Genomic DNA, 18,873 nt, shown 5'->3' with positions numbered 1-18,873 from the left:
GCAATTTTTTCATGTGGCTAGTAGCTCACAACCGTTGTCTTACCTAGGATAATCTTTGTAAACGTGGATTTTAGGGCCCCTCTTATTGTGTTTTGTGTGGTAATAGAGAGGAGTCTATCTCCCATCTGTTCTTCCATTGCTCCTATTCTACTCAGATATGGCACCTTTGGTGGAGCGCTTGGGGTTGCTCTTGTCGGCATGCTTCCTCTTTGCCTAAGTTCTGGGCCCACTTGGGTAGTGCTCCCTCTAAGTCTTCTTCTCTCCATGCTGCTTGGATTGCTAGCCCATCTTTCATGCTTTGGCATATCTGGTTGGAGAGGAATCGTTACATATTCCAAGATGTTTGGCTTGGTGTTTTGCATCTTTGGTGGAAAATATCACATTCTCTTCAGGAAACTATTCTTTTGAAGTGTGAGCTTGATGGGGATATGGATCTGGTTGATCTTGCTATTTGTAATCGCCTCAATTTTCTGTAGGATGGGGTTGCAGCTCATAGGTTTCCTTCTATGTCCAGGCAGCTTCACCATCAGAGGAAGGGTCAGGTTAACCGGGATGGGCACTGGACTCCTCCTCCCTGTGGAGTTCTGAAATTTAACACTGATGGTTCTTCCCCTGGGAATCCTGGTCCGGCTGGTATTAGCAGAGTGGCTCGTTGTAGTTCTGAGGATGTTAAATTTTTCTTCTTAGATCATAAGGGTGATTATACTAACAATCTCATGGAAGCTCAGGCTATTTTATATGCGGTGGAACAGTGTTGTTTGCGGGGATGGAGTAAGATTACTTGTGAGTCTGATTCCTAGGTGGTGGTGAACATGCTTTCTTCGCAAGAGCTTGAGGATGTTAGTTGGCAGCTGGCCACTGTTGTTAAGCAGATTCTTTTCTTCTCTTCCTCTTTTCAGTTCATTAGGTTCACGTATATTCCTCGTGAATGGAATAGAACTGCTGATTGTTTAGCCAAATGGGCTTCTAGTCATGATCCAGGTTGGAATATTAGGGATAGGAGGCAACTGTCCTTTGAGATGGTGCAAGAATTTGATGATCTTGTTGCTCAGGATTGAGCTCCTTGTTGAGCTCTCCTTGTTGTATTCCTTTCTGTCTTAATAAATTTTTACCCCTCTTTTTGCTTAATATATATGAGGAACCTCCTAACAATTCACAAAATATTTGACAAAATGATGTCTATAATTATATGGAATTTCAAGATTAAGTTAATTTTTATTAACAATGTAAAATAGCAGATTTTTTAAAATGTTACTAATAAATTTCAGTGATTTTATTATAATATGGTCTATTTTTTATAAAATTCAAATTTTTTAATACAATAAAAAGGTTGTCAATGGGATGACTAGTAATAGAGAAAACAAGATGAAAGGACAAAATGTAATCCTACAGACATGACTAAATAGCCAATTACATCTAGAAATCAATAAAAAAAATCATTTAAAATCTAAGTTGTAGCCAAAACTCATCTCCAAACGAATTGCTAGAAAATGAAAAACTTTGAAAAAATGTCATTTCACCTTACAAATTGTAATTTATTTTTTTGTTGCTGCAAAAATACGTTTTGAAGTGACCAAAAACCTTTAGTATAGAGTCTTGGCAAGATATAACAATAGCAATAACAAACCAAAACTAGGCAACTGCTAATGGTTAAACATGGAAAAAGATACTCCACAACGATAAACTAGTAAAGAGGAGAGAACACTAAGTCAAAATCTTTATAGTATCAAGAACCACCACCATGGAATAACTCATATCAAGTGCTACATTCCTCATCTCTCACATGTTCTAAGAAACTTTGTACCTTTTTCATCAGATTTGCCCTAATTGTCTTGTTGGTTATTGTGAATTCATCTTTTCCTTTTTCTTTGTCAATATGAAGGTCCAGAATTAGCTTGTCTTGATGCATGTTCCCCAAAATACTCACCACTGTACCCATGGCATTTTGAAGAAATTCCTTAATATTCTTTAATTTTTCATTCACACTATATACCTTTCCTTTGGATCCATCTATAGCTTCTATATTGTCTCAATAGTTTCCTTCATTTGCAAACCACAATTCCATCTGATTTAATTTTGGCTTTCTTGTTTGTTACTCTTAGCAGCAATAGACTCATCTCAACCACCTCCAATTTGTTGGTCATTGCTCTATCTCGCTGATTTCATGAAAATCTCTTTTGAAGCGTCTGAAGAAATAAAACCCCATTCTAGCAATAGCTATAATATGATGAAACAACCCCATTGGCAATAGCTATATGATGAAGTAAAGAATCTCATTTCTAGCAATGGCTATAGTATGATCAGAAAATTCTCAGTCAAATTTAAAATTATAAGAAGTGGCATTCAGATCACATGGGAACCTAAGTGGTTCCTCTCCAGCGGTAGAAGTATTAGAACCATCACCCCTGTGCTATGCCAGCTCATAATATCTTTCTATTAATTTACAATTCTTAATTGTTTGATTATTTATCCGTCATTCATCTAATTACAATTATTTGTCTTAAGTCTTTCTTAAAAGACCATTGCAATATTTAATCATTTCTCTTTAAAATAATATTATTTAAATATCTAATAGGTTTTTAATTGTAGGTTTGTCTTTTTACTTTTATTTTGTAAAATTTGTCTAACATTATAAAACTATAAAAATAAAATAATAAAACAAGTTTTCTCAAATCTCCAAACCTTCTTATGATGGACAAGAAAAACCTCTTTATAACAAACTTATTCATTGATTTACTTATTTATGCTTTATTTTTATTGTATAAATTTTATGATACAAAAAATATACTAATTTTAAAAGATCTTCTAAAAAAATTGTTTATTTAAATATTATTACCAAGAAAAAGAAACACACAAAAATAATCTTCTATATTTTATTATTATTTTTCTCTTCAAAACAAAATTTAATGTTCATAGATAAGATTATAATTATCTTGCATTTCTTTAAAAAATTAAAAATATATATATTTAAATATTATTACTAAGAAAAGAAACTAAATTTATATTTTTAAATTATCTTTTTCTTTATAAGAATATTTTTCAGTATCACTTTAAAATTTTTAAAATAAAAAATAAAAACAACTCAAATATTAATCAAACATATTAAAATTAGTTATCAATATTATTCAATAAAAATGAATAAAAAGAAAAGAAAAAATGTTTATTTGAGATTCACATAAACACACACACACACACACATATATATATAAGATACACATAGTCCACTAATAGACATTTTTACTTTAAATCTTCACTTCTATTGATCATGTATTTTACACATTTTATTTTACAAGCTTTTAAACACAAATTTTCCTATTTTCACTAATTTAGAAGTGGATCAAACATATTTTAGCAAATCTCTTATTTGATCAGGTGTTTATAACTATTTTATTTCAATACATTAAAAAAGGTGTTACTATTTTGATAAACTTTTTGATTAAAAATTCATAACTTTATTGATGGTTTTCCACAATTTAAACAATTAATCATTTTGATTTTTTGAAATATCAGATGAATAAAAGAGAATATTATAGTAGATCATTATTATTTCCTTATTGGACTGTAAAAAAAACTATTAGTTATTTAACTAGTTCTAGTCTCTACAATCTGCAAATGATTAAGAATGAAATCATTCCAATTTTCTTAAGGAAGAGAATGAAAATGTGAAGGTCAAGAAGTTTAATTGATATCACAATAGGGATAAAATATATGATCAAATGAATGATTAATTATTTATCAAATGATAGTGGAGATTCAAATGATTACATCATAGAAGTGCCTAAATATATAGGCAATGAAAGATATCCAAGAGTCTTCCAAATGATAAGAATCACAACTAAGCACATGTCTACGAAAGGTGGATTATCCTCCATTGTGCATGAAAGTATGTCTACCAATGAGAAGATAAGAATATAAATTTATATCACACAAAGAGAGGTGTGAGACAACATCTTCTTAAATGAAGTGCAAACTCAAGTGTGTCTACTTGACAACTATTATGAAAATGTATATCCTAAGCTAACTTAAGTAAACTATAAATAGAGAAAAACTTATCTACACCAACACCCTCACTTAAGTGCAACTTAGGAGAATGTTCTTGAACATAAAAAAGCTAAATGAAAGTGCAATATGGGTCCCAACTACAAGGCTATATTAGGTACCAATGTACAAACTATACATGCAAAAGATATCTAACACAATCTCTCATCAAGAAGATCAAGATGGGAAACTGCATGGGAAAAACCCACCTCAAGAAAGAGAGATAAGTACAATAAGAGATGATGAGATCAAGAGGAAAAATTCATATGATGGGGGAAAAAATCACTAACAAGAGAAAAGAAGTTGAAGAGAGAGCAAGTTGTCCCCCCCTCCCTAAATTTAGAATGTACATTTGTGGTATACTCTAAGATTAATATAGAAATTGTGCCATGAGTGTAGGAAAACATTCTTCCTCTTTGAAAGAAACAAAAATGAAGGTGTTTCAATGAAGCCTCCCCATATGTAGGAAGAAACCTCAAAATGTACATGCAATATTTAAAATTAGCACAAGTGTCCCTGTGTCACACTAAAAAGTGTTAGAGCGGGGTTGTCAGTGTAACAAAAGATCGATATTTCAATGCCTAGCATAACCACTCAACTTTAATACATAGGAGGTAGTTAAGCCCTTCTCACGAATCCCATCGGTAACACTAAAAAAATTTCCAACAATCTCTCCCTTAGTGTTAGCTAAGGGTCTAGGGATCTGAACCTGTGACCAAGCTTTGATATGACTTGTTAGAATGGGGTTGTCGCTGCACCAAAATGCCAATCTATCAATGGCCAATATAACCACTCAACTTATAGTACATAGGAGCTAGTTATGCCCTTATCATAAATGCTGCACGGAGCACTGAACAAATTCCTAACAAAATGTACCTCCTCCAAATCATGTATACTATGCCACACTACTAAAATAGAAAAATTAAGACCAAGGATGAATGTAGAACATGTATCAAAGACTCAAGTCTCTCCTCTAAAGAGAAAGTTTCCTCGTCCAATTGTTCTATCAAATTATCCACCATCATGTCAATCTTGAAAGAATGATCAAGTAGAGAGTAAAGATGAAGGTCAAAGTGTTCCCTCACAAAAACTAATATCCAAAGGACCAATATTGTCTCCCAAATATGTAATGTAGGACTCCACAAACTTATGTAATGCAGGACTCCACAAACTAACCTATAATATCTATCAAGAAATCATTGGATGGAACTAAATCTGGAAGACAATGAATATCTTACTACATTGAATCGCCTAAACCCATGACTATGTGAATATAATCATCATGAGAAAAAAGTATAGATGTGATTGTAATTGGAGGAGGATATGTGACTTTTGGCTTTTGGTCATCAAGACACTCTTCATATGCAAGTTTTTGATGAACGCTAATGTTCTGTCATCATAGGGAACAATATATGTATCATTACATGGAATGAGAAAATTTACAATAGGATCTCCCAAATATGCAATGTAGGACTCCACAAACTAACCTGTAATATCTATTAAGAAATCATTGGATGGAACTAAGTCTAGAAGACAATGAATATCCTACTGCATTGAATCACCTGAACCCATGACTATGTGAATATAATCATCATGAGGAAAAAGTATAGATGTGACTGTAATTAGAGGAGGAGATGTAACTTTTGGCTTTTGGTCATCAAGATGCTCTTCATATGCAAGTTTTTTGATGAAGACTAATGTTTTATCATCATAGGGAACAATATATGTATCATTACATGGAATGAGAAAATTTACAATAGGATCAAATAGTACTAGAGGAATATCTTGATCTCCAAAATATTCCCAAATAAGATTCAAAAATAGTAGAGGGGAATTGTGGTGTGAATGGTTCTATGATAGAATATACGATATCCAAAGGAATGGAGACTCTCACAAGCTATACCTATAATATTTTTATCTTTACTCAAATTGATTTCTTCCCAAATATGTTTGGCTTGAGTAGGATTCCATAAAGATGAGACAAGATATTAAGCCATGTACAATGTATGATGATGCATTTTTCCTGTGATGCATAATTATTCCCAATTAAATGTATTATAGAAGGATATGATTCCCCCATGATTGCATCAATAATGTACCCACAAAATGCAATGAATCAAAGAAACTGCCCCTAAAGATATGATTTTTGTACTTTATATGTAGGGCTAGTACAATTTCCTCTTGCTCAATCTAACCAAAGTGGATTTCATATAATGATTATTAAAACATAAAATATAAGAGAATAATAGACTCAATACAATTAGTACTCAATATCTCTAAATGATCCAAAAATTACAAGTAGTCAATAGGCCAAAATAGACCAAATGCTGAAAGTAAAATTTTCATCCAAATAAGCTTATGTTATGATAGTAAAATATATTGATCTCTAAAACGTATACACTTTGAGAAAGCACCTAAAAATGTCTTTGTATGAGCCCAAATGAAGTTTTTGAAGTTGTAAAATCCAGGAATGGAGACGTATAGACACCAAAATTTGGGAATTGTAGAAAAAATTTCAACCACAATTAGAAAATAATGGTACCACTAAAAAGTTTTAAAAATTTAGGGGAAAAATAAATAAATAATGAATTGCATCAGATTTAGAGTAAGTATGACCAAGTTATGGTCTTGCAAAGTAGGAACACCAAATCAAAAATGCAAATGGTGGGGGATGAAAAATTCAAACCAATGATGACATTAGAAAGAAAAAGATGAAAGTTGATGGTCAAATGGTTGTCATAGGAAAAAAAAATACCCTTTTGACAATATCCAGCTCATAAATTTTATCACCGCGAGTAGGAACAAATCGTCAGGGTTGGGTGTTGATCACCTCTGTAGATCGATTAGGAAATGATGTGTGATGTGAGATCCTAGAAGAATCCTAATTCAGGAGTCTAATAAAACTAAATATCATATAGATGATTCTATTCCATCAACATTAACATAGGATGATGGTTTGAACCGATTTGAACACTAATAGATCAATACAAAGGTCGAAGTGGTCCAAATTTTTGTTTACCAAAATACAAAGTTTTTCCCCAAAAAAATTATAACTAATTTAATAATAAAATATTGAATAAAAAAATTATAAATATTAGAACAATAAAAATTAAATTTATTTTTTTTGCATCCGTGCAACCGATTTTCAAATTGTGTCTTAAAACAAAAATCCTCATATTTGAGGTTTACCCAACATAGACAAGTTTATAGTCAAAATTCAATTGAAAAAAGCACAAAGGCACAATGGTAGGGTTCTCTTTTTTTTAAGACACTCACACAAGAATGCTAATTTTACATCTGAATCATGGCCCTCCAAAAGATGAAGCAAAACAGTCTCCAATGGCTAAGAAATGAAAAGTTCCTTTAGCTCTCATACCATAAAAGAATTTTCCTAAAGTAGGAATGAAATGCAGAGATCTAGAAGCTCAATTGATAGCACAAGAGAGAGAGAGAAATGATATGATCCTCAAATTACTTGATTAGTTGATGACCAACTACATAATCAAATGATTATATCATAGAAGTGCTTGAATATATAGGCAATGCAAGATAGCTAGGAGTCATGCAAGTGATAAGCATCACAACTAAGCACATGCCCACTAAAGGTGGATTATCCTCCATTGTGCATGAAAGTATGTGCACCAATGAGAGGAAAAAACTACAAACTTATATCACATAAAGAGAGGTGTGAGACAACATGTGCTCAAATAAATTGTGAACTCTTATGTGTTTGCAAGACAACTAATATGAATATGCATTATCCTAAGTAAACTAAAGTAAAGTCTAAATAGAAAATATCCATTTGCACTAGCAGAAATTAATCCTTATGCGCAAGGTTGGAATACATCAGATAAAAATTCTCAACATAATTAATTTCATTCCTACTCTTTCTCTTCAAGTTTATACATATTGCATTCCCTTGAATATTTCTACTTTTATTTGAAGTTTTGTAAAATCATTTCTAATTAATTGTATATATTCCATAGTTCAATCATGATATATTCCATGAAATAACAATGTGTTATATCATATTATTTATTCATATAATCTATTTAATATCTACACATTTTGCAGAATATAATTTTTTAAAATTTTATAGAAAAATCATAGTTTTTTATTTTTCCACATTTAGATTGGAACTATATATTCTGTTTTCGTAAAAGTACATAATTGACCTTTAACTAAAATGATTTAGTGTCTATGGTCTCCCAATTAAAATAATTATGTCAAATTATTTAAATTGAACAATTAATTCTTCTTCATAAATTTGTTCTTATTAATTTATTTTATTTCATTTCATTCCAATATTAATTTAATTTTATGTCTAAATTGTTTTTAATTTTGTAAAATTATTTCATTTCCCTTCAAATATTTGATTTTTAATTATTATAAATAGATTAAAATTCAATGAAAATCAATTTAATTCAAATTGTAAAATGCAAAAAATATTGTTAAAAAATAGAATAAAACTTTAAAAATGCATTTTAACTAAAAAATTGATTTTACATCAATTTTACAAGAAGTTGTAGCCTTTATTCAAAACCAATCAGTCTTCAAATTTCCTAACTGATGATCTTGATTTTCTGAAATTGATCTACATCTTCATGATTCATTTCCTTTGAAATTTTTATATAAAGCCACCCTCATACCTGCATTTTGAAGGACATAAGTTTTACCAAACTTATGCAACTATCAAAGTTATCTTACATTTTCTGTAATCACTCTCTAGAATCTCTTAGTTAGGGTGATGCGGAAATGAGCTTTGAGTGCAATTGAATCCCAACAGACTACAGAGAAGCAATTAAATAACATACTCTAGATAGGAACCATGTTTAATTCATTTCTTTGAGTTTTTAATGTCTGCTTATATTCTACCTTTCATGGGGTGGTTTGAGTTTTAGCAACTTGATTTTTTTAATCATATTGTACTACTAATCATCCTCTTGACCCCGATTTCCCCTACGACACCAACACATATCTTCTCTTTGATAATTCTCTTTGTAAGGCCAGGAGACGGGGACACAAACTTTTCTATACACTTCATGTTTCCTTTCAGCCAACGAGATTATAGCAGATGCTTTTATTTTCTTCTCTTCACAAATATAAAATATATGGCATTCCATATCATAGTACATTGTGTTTCGCATTACATTTATATCACTTATCGTTCTCCAGTGTTCCAGTGGATTGCAATTTTTTAAGAATTCGCAATTCTAATTCCCGTTGATATCCACGAACCAAACGGGCCCTTAGTGTATGCTTATATTCTACTTTTACAAGGTGGTTTATGAGTTTTAGCAACTTGATTTTGTTAATCATATGGTACTACTAATCATCCTCTTGACCCCGATTTCTCCTACGACACCAACACGTTTCTTCTCTTCGATAATTCTCTTTGTAAGGCCAGGAGAAGGGGACACAGACTTTTCTATACACTTCACGTTTCCTTTCAGCCAACGAGATTATAGCAGATGCTTTTATTTTCTTGTAACTAACCATCCTCGAAGGAACATACTCCTCTTCACAAATATAAAATATATGGCATTCCATAGCATTGTACATTGCGTTTCCCATTACGTTTATATCATTTATCGTTCTCCAGTGTTCCAGTTGATCTCTTATGAAAAAAAATTCAAAGAATGGTAAAAAATGGCAAACTAAGTCTCATCTTCTTATGGGGATTTTGTCCCAGTCGAAGTTCTAAGTCCACTTCCTCATTATTATGTGACAAGCCCATATCTTCCTTGTTAGATTTCATTTGTGGCTTTTCAAGAGACAATTCAGAGCGATCCTTCATAAGAATTTCATCGCCATCCTTCTCCCAAACATATTTTTCTGTGCGCAACTTGGGGAGTAATGAAGAAAAAGCGGGCTGATCAAATGGAGATGGTAACGATAGAGAAGATGGCGGCGAGGACGTGGCAGGCCTCCGGTCACATGGTGCTGGCGAAGATCGGCTTTGAAGGGCTCGTTCCCGGCGATGGACGTTCATATGACCTCCCAGCGCCTGCGCACAGCTGAACCCTCCTTCGCAGAAACTGCATTTGTACCACTTTTGCCCCGGCAATGCTGCTGATGCCGCTTGCGCCATGTGACCTTCGGCTACGCGAGCCTCGTCTCTATTCTGCCGCTTAGCTTCCTCATTCTGATTCTGTTCTAAATTCATCCTGTTATCTGAAACGAAAGAAGCTCACAAAGATAATGTTAATGGTGGGTGTTAGTCCATTCGATAGTGACAGATGCTGATTTTGGAAGGGCCTTTTTAAGGTGTAATTGCGCGTGCATTGACAGTCATAATCCAGAGAATGATAGAGTGGCATACCAGCAGTCCTTTGACCTTTGACTTATTACTCCTAATTCGAAGAAGACAAACATAAAAATTAGAGCAAGTCTGCATGGTAGAAAGCAACTTTCGGCATCAGTTTGTTTGGCATCATGCGTAACCGGCCTCAAACGTTTTGACAAGATGAGGCCATTGCTTTTGAAACACTAATACAACATTATTTCTCTGCCTTGATCTCTAAGCATAGTCTCTTCTATATTGAGTAAACAGTTTTACGGAAAGCCGGCTATACAACACAATACAACCAGAATTTATTTTTTAGTTTTTGCGAAAAAAAAAAGAAAGAAAGAAAAGAATTTCCACATTCGAATCACATTGATCATTCCAGGTATGTAAAATTACTAAAACATAATTTTACTTTGAAATTGAAATATTTTGATTAATATGGGCACGAGCTCCATCTAATCTCTTTGTTCTGAAGTTACCAATTGTATAGAACTAATACCATTCTTTTTGGTTTTTAATTTAGAACTAATACCATTCTTTTTGGTTTTTAATTTTATAACTATACTGATTAATATCAGATAAATTTATTTTTATACTGACCCAAACAACCTCTAATAGAAATCACTGAGAAGGATTTAAGAAAAATCGATTTCCGGTAGTTGACTGGATAACAATTAGAGGAATTTTTAAAACAAGAAATAACCGGAAACAATATAAACAATGACGATTAGTAGGAAGTCGACGTCAAGGAAAAGTAGTTCTGCGCACTACACAATCTGTTTATATTTATAATCAAACAATTCTTGTAAGTGCGTAGTGGTCTGTGGAATGAAAAGGGAAACGTTATTTATTGAATCCTGGCGCTTGATTAAATAGATCATTAAGAATACATAATGACATAGCCAAGTGATCATGTGAGAATATTAAATATTATAATTACACAGAAAATAAACAATTACTAATGAATACTAATAACAAATAAACAATAATAAATCAATTTTAGTTGACTAAACTTTCCATAATGTATTACTAATATTACTAGTAATAATAAATAAACTAAACTCAATCTTCGAAAGGCGCATAGGGGGGCGTATATAGCTGATACGATATCCACAATAAGGATCGAAAACGAGAGATAAACCTTGCACATTCTAGTATTAAAAAGAAAGAAATTTTCGGAGGAAGTAATACCATAACAAAGAGGATTAACGGATGATAAGGAAAACCAGCATGAAACGTGGGATAAAGGAATAAGAAGTAATACTATTAAAATAGGAAAGGTCATTTAAATAGTATTTATATATATAAAGAGGAACTAGAATATAAAAATAAATTAGTATTAATAAAGACATGATTTAATATTAGAATATAATTGTTTATAAAGAATATGAAATAGTTCGCATGGTAAATAAATGTTTAGTATGTACATATGTATAATTAAGTATGAAATGAATTTTATTTACATAGATTCATGAAACATACATATACGTAATATATAAATTATAGAATGTTAAACTTACTGAAATTATGTGTTTAAACATAAAAAATTTATTGAATGTTAAACTTATTAGAATTTTGACATAAGAAATTAAATTGAATTCAATTGGTTATAATTAAAATTTGATAATATGTTTAATGATTCCATAATACAAATAACACTAATTAGAAATTAGTATGACCTATAAAAAGGGATCATTACAATATAACAAAGAGCAACAACAAATATACAATGAGAATATAAGATTACACATATGAGGAACCTCCTAACCTTAGAGAAACAATTTAAATAAATGGTCTCTATAATTATATAGAATTATAACATTAAAATGATTTTTATTAGTAATGTAAGATAGGATTTTTAAAATTTTGGCCAACAAATTTCAATGATTTATTTTTGGATAAGATGTGTTTTCTATAAAGTTCATTTAACACAACCAAAACACCAAACAACTCTTAGTATACTTTGTTAATATGTTAGGTCATACTATAATAAAACTACAAATTTGGAATTTTTCATATTTTAAACCATATAGATTAAAAGGAGATAAGAGGACTAAGAACTATCATTAACATTTTTGAAGAAGAGGTACAAAAAATGTAGATGAACATAAAAAGCATTTTTTTATTAAAAACTTGAATTCAAAATACATAACCTAGATAAATAAGTCAATCAATATGTATAAAAGAAGAGGATGGAAGTTTTTCCTCCTCTAAGATCCCTAAATCTGCTATTGTTGAGGTATCCAAAAATTATTACCAAAATAAATTGCCTTTTTAGCAGATCTTACTTGCATGAATACCATATTTGTTAGCATATTTATCCCTTTAATGATGTCCTATGTTCATCAATATATATATATTATTCACCTTAGATTATTGAAAGATTGATTCCTTGATTAGCTAACTCGTTTGCCTTTGTATTCCCTTGATAACACATCTGGTTGATTAAAAGTTGTACAAAATTATTACAAAGCACTATGGATTTGGATAATGGGACATCATCTCTAGTTACTTGGGGAGGCTTTCTTATGAGCATTGATTATTATGGATGAATCATCTTCTATTTCTAGTTTATTAAGTCACAATTTCGTACAAAGATCCAAACCCTCTACTAACGCTGAAACATTTTCGCGATCATTGGTAGTTTACATAATTTATTTGGATATACATGCAATCTCTATCATTTCATCATTATTAATATTGCATCTAATCCAAGCCTTACTAGGATTTTCCCTAGATGCTTTGTCAAAATTGAGCTTATATCATCCTCTCTTAAGGGCCCTCCAAAGACATTATTGCATGCTTATGTTACTCCGAAGATCTCCCTTCCCTAAGAATAGGGAAGTCTTTAATCCCATCCACCTAGCATAGATCTTCTAATCCCAATGTGACATGTTTTGCCCTTTGGGGATTACATACATCAATCAATTGTTTGTAAATTCACTAGTTAAGGCTACAATTTTATTAACAAGATGATCAACCTCCATCTTCTTCTCCTAAAATATTCTTCTATTTATCTCATTCCATATCTCTCAATAAAATATGGAAGGAGGTGATATCCAAAGCGATGCATCAACTTCTGGGAGTCATAACTTTTGACTCAAATACGGGTTTTGGGTGAAATTATAAAGGCAGTCATGTGGGGAGGAGCTATTTCAATTTTTTATCAATCTAAGCTTGATAGGTGGCCATTTCAACATTTTTTTGGAAGCCTAAAATTTTTTCTTGACCTCTGAAATTGATTTTTTGTGCTTTTTTCCAAATATTTAGAAAGTTGTTTTTTGAATAAATTTTAAATCATACTCTTGATTGCATAGATTAGTTGGCAATTCATCTTGCCTTAGTTGGAGGCTTTTCGTGGGAAAAATCATGATTTGTAGGATGGATTTTGGAAATTACCAAAAATGGAAAATTATTATTTTTTTTGAAAAATCTACCAAAAATGGTAATTTTTAGAATTGTGACAAGTAGGCGTTTTCTCTCATTGTAGGGTAGAGTAGAGTTGTAGAATTTGAATGAAGAATCTGGTATTTTGAAAATCTTCGTTGTGTTATTATTTTTTGACTATTATTTTGAAAGGGGTTTGGGCTACATTGATGCATCCCAAAGGTTCTTATAAATGCTATCTAGTTTCAACAAGAGTCAAGCTAAAAGAAAACTTATGATGGAGTTAGGGAAGGTTGAACTCCACCCTAACATAGAACACAACCACTACTAGTTGTGGTTTGAGAAAAGACAACTAAGAAAAAGGGGACATGTCAATTTCTCTTCTAACTCACAAAGCGAGAATCTACTAGGACCCTAGTAGTTTATTCTCATAAACCTACCTACTTTCAGGGATCTATTGTGGAGAATAATCTAGGTGAACACTCCTTCCTAGGGAAGGAAGAATTTATCCCATGAAAGATTAGTAGGAAGAGGACTCTTAAAGAACCCTAGAGATGATTCTATAATATTATAACTCATCCTACAACTATAAACACCATTCTTGCATGCATCCAAATTTAGTGAATCTTTACCATCATGAAACAAAATTTTCCTTGATGATAGAATATTCTTTAGAAATTTCTTCTCACTTAAAGAATTGTCCTCCTCATCCAAGCTTTTCCAATTCCATTTGAGAATTCCTTGTTCAAAAACCACATAGTCATTAACTATATAACCTCACTTGGACTCTAAATGATAGATCTACATTAAAGGGAAAAAACATCAAAAGTCTTGAGCCTTTAGGGGGATTGGCTTCTCTATATAGATTAGAGGGGACGAAAAAGGCAATTATTTATGACAAATGATTCTCCCCCATTTTAGGTTTGGGAACTTTGGTTTTTCCTATGCTAGCATAACTCCTAAAGGTGTCCCTTATAATTTGATATTATTGTTACTAGCCCCACCTTGCTCTTTTGGTTTACAAACTTGATCCCAATATACAAGGGGAGACTTTTTTTTCTCATCAAGAAAAAGTCTATTACTTTCTTGTAGGGGCTTAGTTTCATTTAGTTTACTACTTAGGAAGTACAAATAGTATAGTTGACAGATAGGTAGGCTTGATAAAATCGATTGATCTAAAGTAAGTCTTCTTGCATATATGATCCACTTTCACTTCCACCTTACCACTCTTTTATGAAACATCTCTAAATTGATCGTGTACAAATAATTAATGGTAACCCTAGAAGTATTTATAGGGAAGGGATCCCTTGTTGAAGTTAAAAATATGACAAATATGATATTCCACACTTGGATGGGTGTTAAAGAAAAAGATACACGATTTATCTTATTTGATCTCTTAACTAGAAGCTAGAGAGTATTGTCTTCAAATTCCTTTTAGAACAATAGCCTCCTCAATTTTGATATGACCATAAACCATGGTATCATCCAAAAAATGTTGATTTATAGTTGGCTCTAAATCGTTAGTAATATAAATGCCTTTGATTTGACCCAAAGATCTATTTAAATAAACAACCATAACATCAAACAAAAATGGGGAGATTAGATCCCCCTACCTTAAACTGAGCTTGAAATATTAATGAAACCCTTTGAAGAAATATTAATCAGTATAGATAAGCTTCTAGACATTTACATCTAGGAAACTCTATTCTACTATATCATATACTTTTTTGATGTCTAGTTTTATCAATTACTTATTTTTTTGTAGATTTGGGAAGTGTATCACTTTCTATTCTATAATAATTCATCACTAATAAGGTTTGGTAAGATAAATTAAATTTTATTAGACAATATCTTGGTAATAAGTTTTTAAAGAGTATTACTGAGTGCTATATGTTAAAATTCATCAAAATACCTCAATTTTTCTTTTTAGGGACGAGAGAAATAAAGATATTATCTACATCTCTTAGAAGTTTATCCAGGTTCCCAACTCCTTCTAGAGCACCCTTTATGTTTTCACCTAAAAAATATATCAACATTTCTAAAGGAAGTCTACAGGGAAGCTATCAGGCCTAATTGATTAACAAGATTCATAAGATTTAGAGTTGTCTTGAATTTTTGCGTAGTGAACATTTGCATTATCTTTTTGGTTTTATCCTCAAAGATAAGTTTGTGAGTAGTGGCTAAAATATTCTTAGATGCGATCAAAATATGAGATGGTTGTCGAGATAATATCTACTAGAGAATCCCTAATTTGACCTTCACCACCTCTAATGGATTTTATACACTTAATCAATCTCCTTTATTTGGTACTATAATGAAAAAACTTTATGCTCTTTTCCCCTACCTCCGACCAAATTTCCCTAGACATTTTCCTATTGAAGAGTTCCTCCTTAGCTATGACATCTTCATAGTATGACATGAGCTTCTTGTCTTTAGGGAACTAGGGTAAACCCATCCCATTTTAGAAAACCTCTTTGTTGATAGATTCCAATTTATGCTACAAGGTGATTTTATCCTAAAAGAAAATGGACACTAATACATTAGGGGTCAATTTGAGATGCCAATTTGTGATGGCGGGAAATTGTTAGTTTTTTTGGCCCCTTTTTTTCAATTATAGCCCGACGACGTCACAATTGCGACATCAAGCAATGTAGGTGTCATAATTGCGATGTCGTCGGGCTATAACTGAAAAAAAAATCTCGCGTTGATCATTCGGCAAGTTTTCTTCTGCAGCATATCAAGTCACGTTATATTTCATTTCAAACATTGAAAATGTAAACTTTGAGGTGCATTGCAAGACAAATCGGCAGTTACTCGATCCAAGTTTGTGGAGTATACACTCCCCTCTATGAAAGTTGAGGCATTGTTGTAGATAGACCATTGGTAATCACATAAGACTAAAGAGAGAATTATTAGAAAGAACAAAAGGAGAAACATCTCTCTGCAAACTTTGGGAAAGGGAGAGTTGTGCTGGCTCATCTTCATCTTCATCCACATTCACAATCTCCCACACCCAAATAAAACTTAATTGGCACTAAATTAGGTCATGGATTTCATTCCAACTTCTTCTGCGTTCAAAAACCCTCAAACTTACCTAAAAAACTAGGGGCCATCGTGTACATTATATGCATTTGGAGAAGGGTATGTGCATCGACATTTTGCGTTATATTCATTTGGAGAAGGGTATATTATCAGGCTCTACAAGTGAGAAATGTCCACAACTTAGCAATTTGTGTGGGTGGATGTTTTATTGCTAAGTGATAAATTAGTTTTACAGCTAAATGATAAATTAGTTGCATTCATACACATAGCTTCTGAGTATACAACACTACCAGTAACATATTCTGATTGATTGGTCAAGTGAATTCAGTGTAATTATTTCTATTATAGCCAGTATTGTGTTATTGACATCCAATGACCTAACACTCATCACAAAATATATACTATAAGAATAATTCATAAATAATTCCAACATTGAAACCGACAAAGATCATGGTTTTCCATCCATTCAAAATCATGCTGTAAATAAAACAGAGTAAACTATCAAAAGGAGAACATTTAACTACTTATTGTAACTTATTATAGGTTTAAACAACCATATACACTATGAGACGCCCAATTTGGTAACAAACATTTTCACCTATGAAATACCCAAATCTGAGTCCATTGCTACTAGATAAGTTGCATTTCAGAAAAAGGTTGGATTTTTGAAACAAACTTGTGGAGGAGTTGCTTACCAAATATATAGTGCATCAAACTTGAATTGTTGTATTTTTAAAATTACCCATCATCGCATATCCTAATTAGGGTTTATACTAGAAATTGAGTTTAGAACACAAAATAGAAAGAGTGATTGTGCTATTAATCATAGCATGACACTCAAAGCCATTGAAATTCGAAGAAAAGACCATAGATCATGAAAAGAAAGCTAGGAGAACCCTTTCCAAGCCTCTTGGAAAAATTAAACTATATACAAAAGCTGACTAATATCAATAATATACCATGATATTTTTCATGTAATAGCTACTCTAGCTAACCCTAAACCCACTTGGAAGATTAATAACCAGCTCAAAAATGCATGAAACATCAACACTGCCAAGGCAATCCAAGCCATTACCATGACTTTTCTCTGTGCTTGAAGAAACTTTTGCATTGGGAAACCTAATGCATAGGCAGACAGTTTTGGTAGCATCCAAAGTGAATATTCTCCTAATAGATTTGCTGCATTCTCCTCCTACCATAGTAGCTTCAGGATTGGAGTTGCAAAGATGTAAATAGAACTCAAGAGCACTGATGCAACCAGTAGTATTAAAAATGAACGTTGCAAATACACTCCAAGAATTTGATGTTTTCCTGCTCCAATGGCCTGATCATAGAGGGTTTATTTATTTAGAGAAGAAAAAATTGTAAACCTGAAACAATGTTTACAGGCTCAAATTAATCTTTATAACCATTAACTTGGTGAGTGAACCTTTTGGGTTGGGTTAGGTATTTGAGGACCTTGGAAACCATAGTAGAACCCTCGTGAAGTTGAGTCCTTGTATTTGTATATGTGAGCCATTAGTACCCCTAAGGAACATTGTTAGTTTGGATTGCAATTTGATCTTTTGGCAAGATTGCCTAATAGTTGATAAAGAGCCCTTACCCATCTCTGCATCATTCCCCTCATCCTTAGTAGGGATGAATCTTCTAAATAGTGCCATGTAGATTTTTTTGAGACAAAACATATGAAAAGATCAGATAAATTCTATCTAAATTAACCAAAGTAGTTATATAAATCCTATTTTAACTATAAGTTTGCACATAATTACAGAAAAAGACTATATTCATATCTCCTTCCTAAAGCCAATCAACCCTTACCTTCTACTTCCTAAAAATAGTTCTCATTACTTACTTAAGTTCTCAAACAACTTGAGACTCCTCTCTACTCAAATCCTATGAAAAGACAGGATCTTGAATTTTTGTAAGTGACAACACACAATCTTGTGCCTACCTCTTCCTAGCATAAATATTACCAATACATGACCATTTCTTGATATGCTATTTAAACATATTGCAATTTCTTACTTCTATCATATGCTCATATGGCAAGCCTCCATCTCATAACCACGAAGCCATGAAATGAAGCCACATTGGTTGGAACTTAAAAGGAGGATTCT

The sequence above is a fragment of the Cupressus sempervirens genome, chromosome 8, assembly GCF_028749045.1.
Source record: "Cupressus sempervirens isolate cs-2001-9-10 chromosome 8, ASM2874904v1, whole genome shotgun sequence".
NCBI classification, from domain to species: Eukaryota; Viridiplantae; Streptophyta; class Pinopsida; order Cupressales; family Cupressaceae; genus Cupressus; species Cupressus sempervirens.
This window is presented reverse-complemented; position numbering follows the sequence as displayed.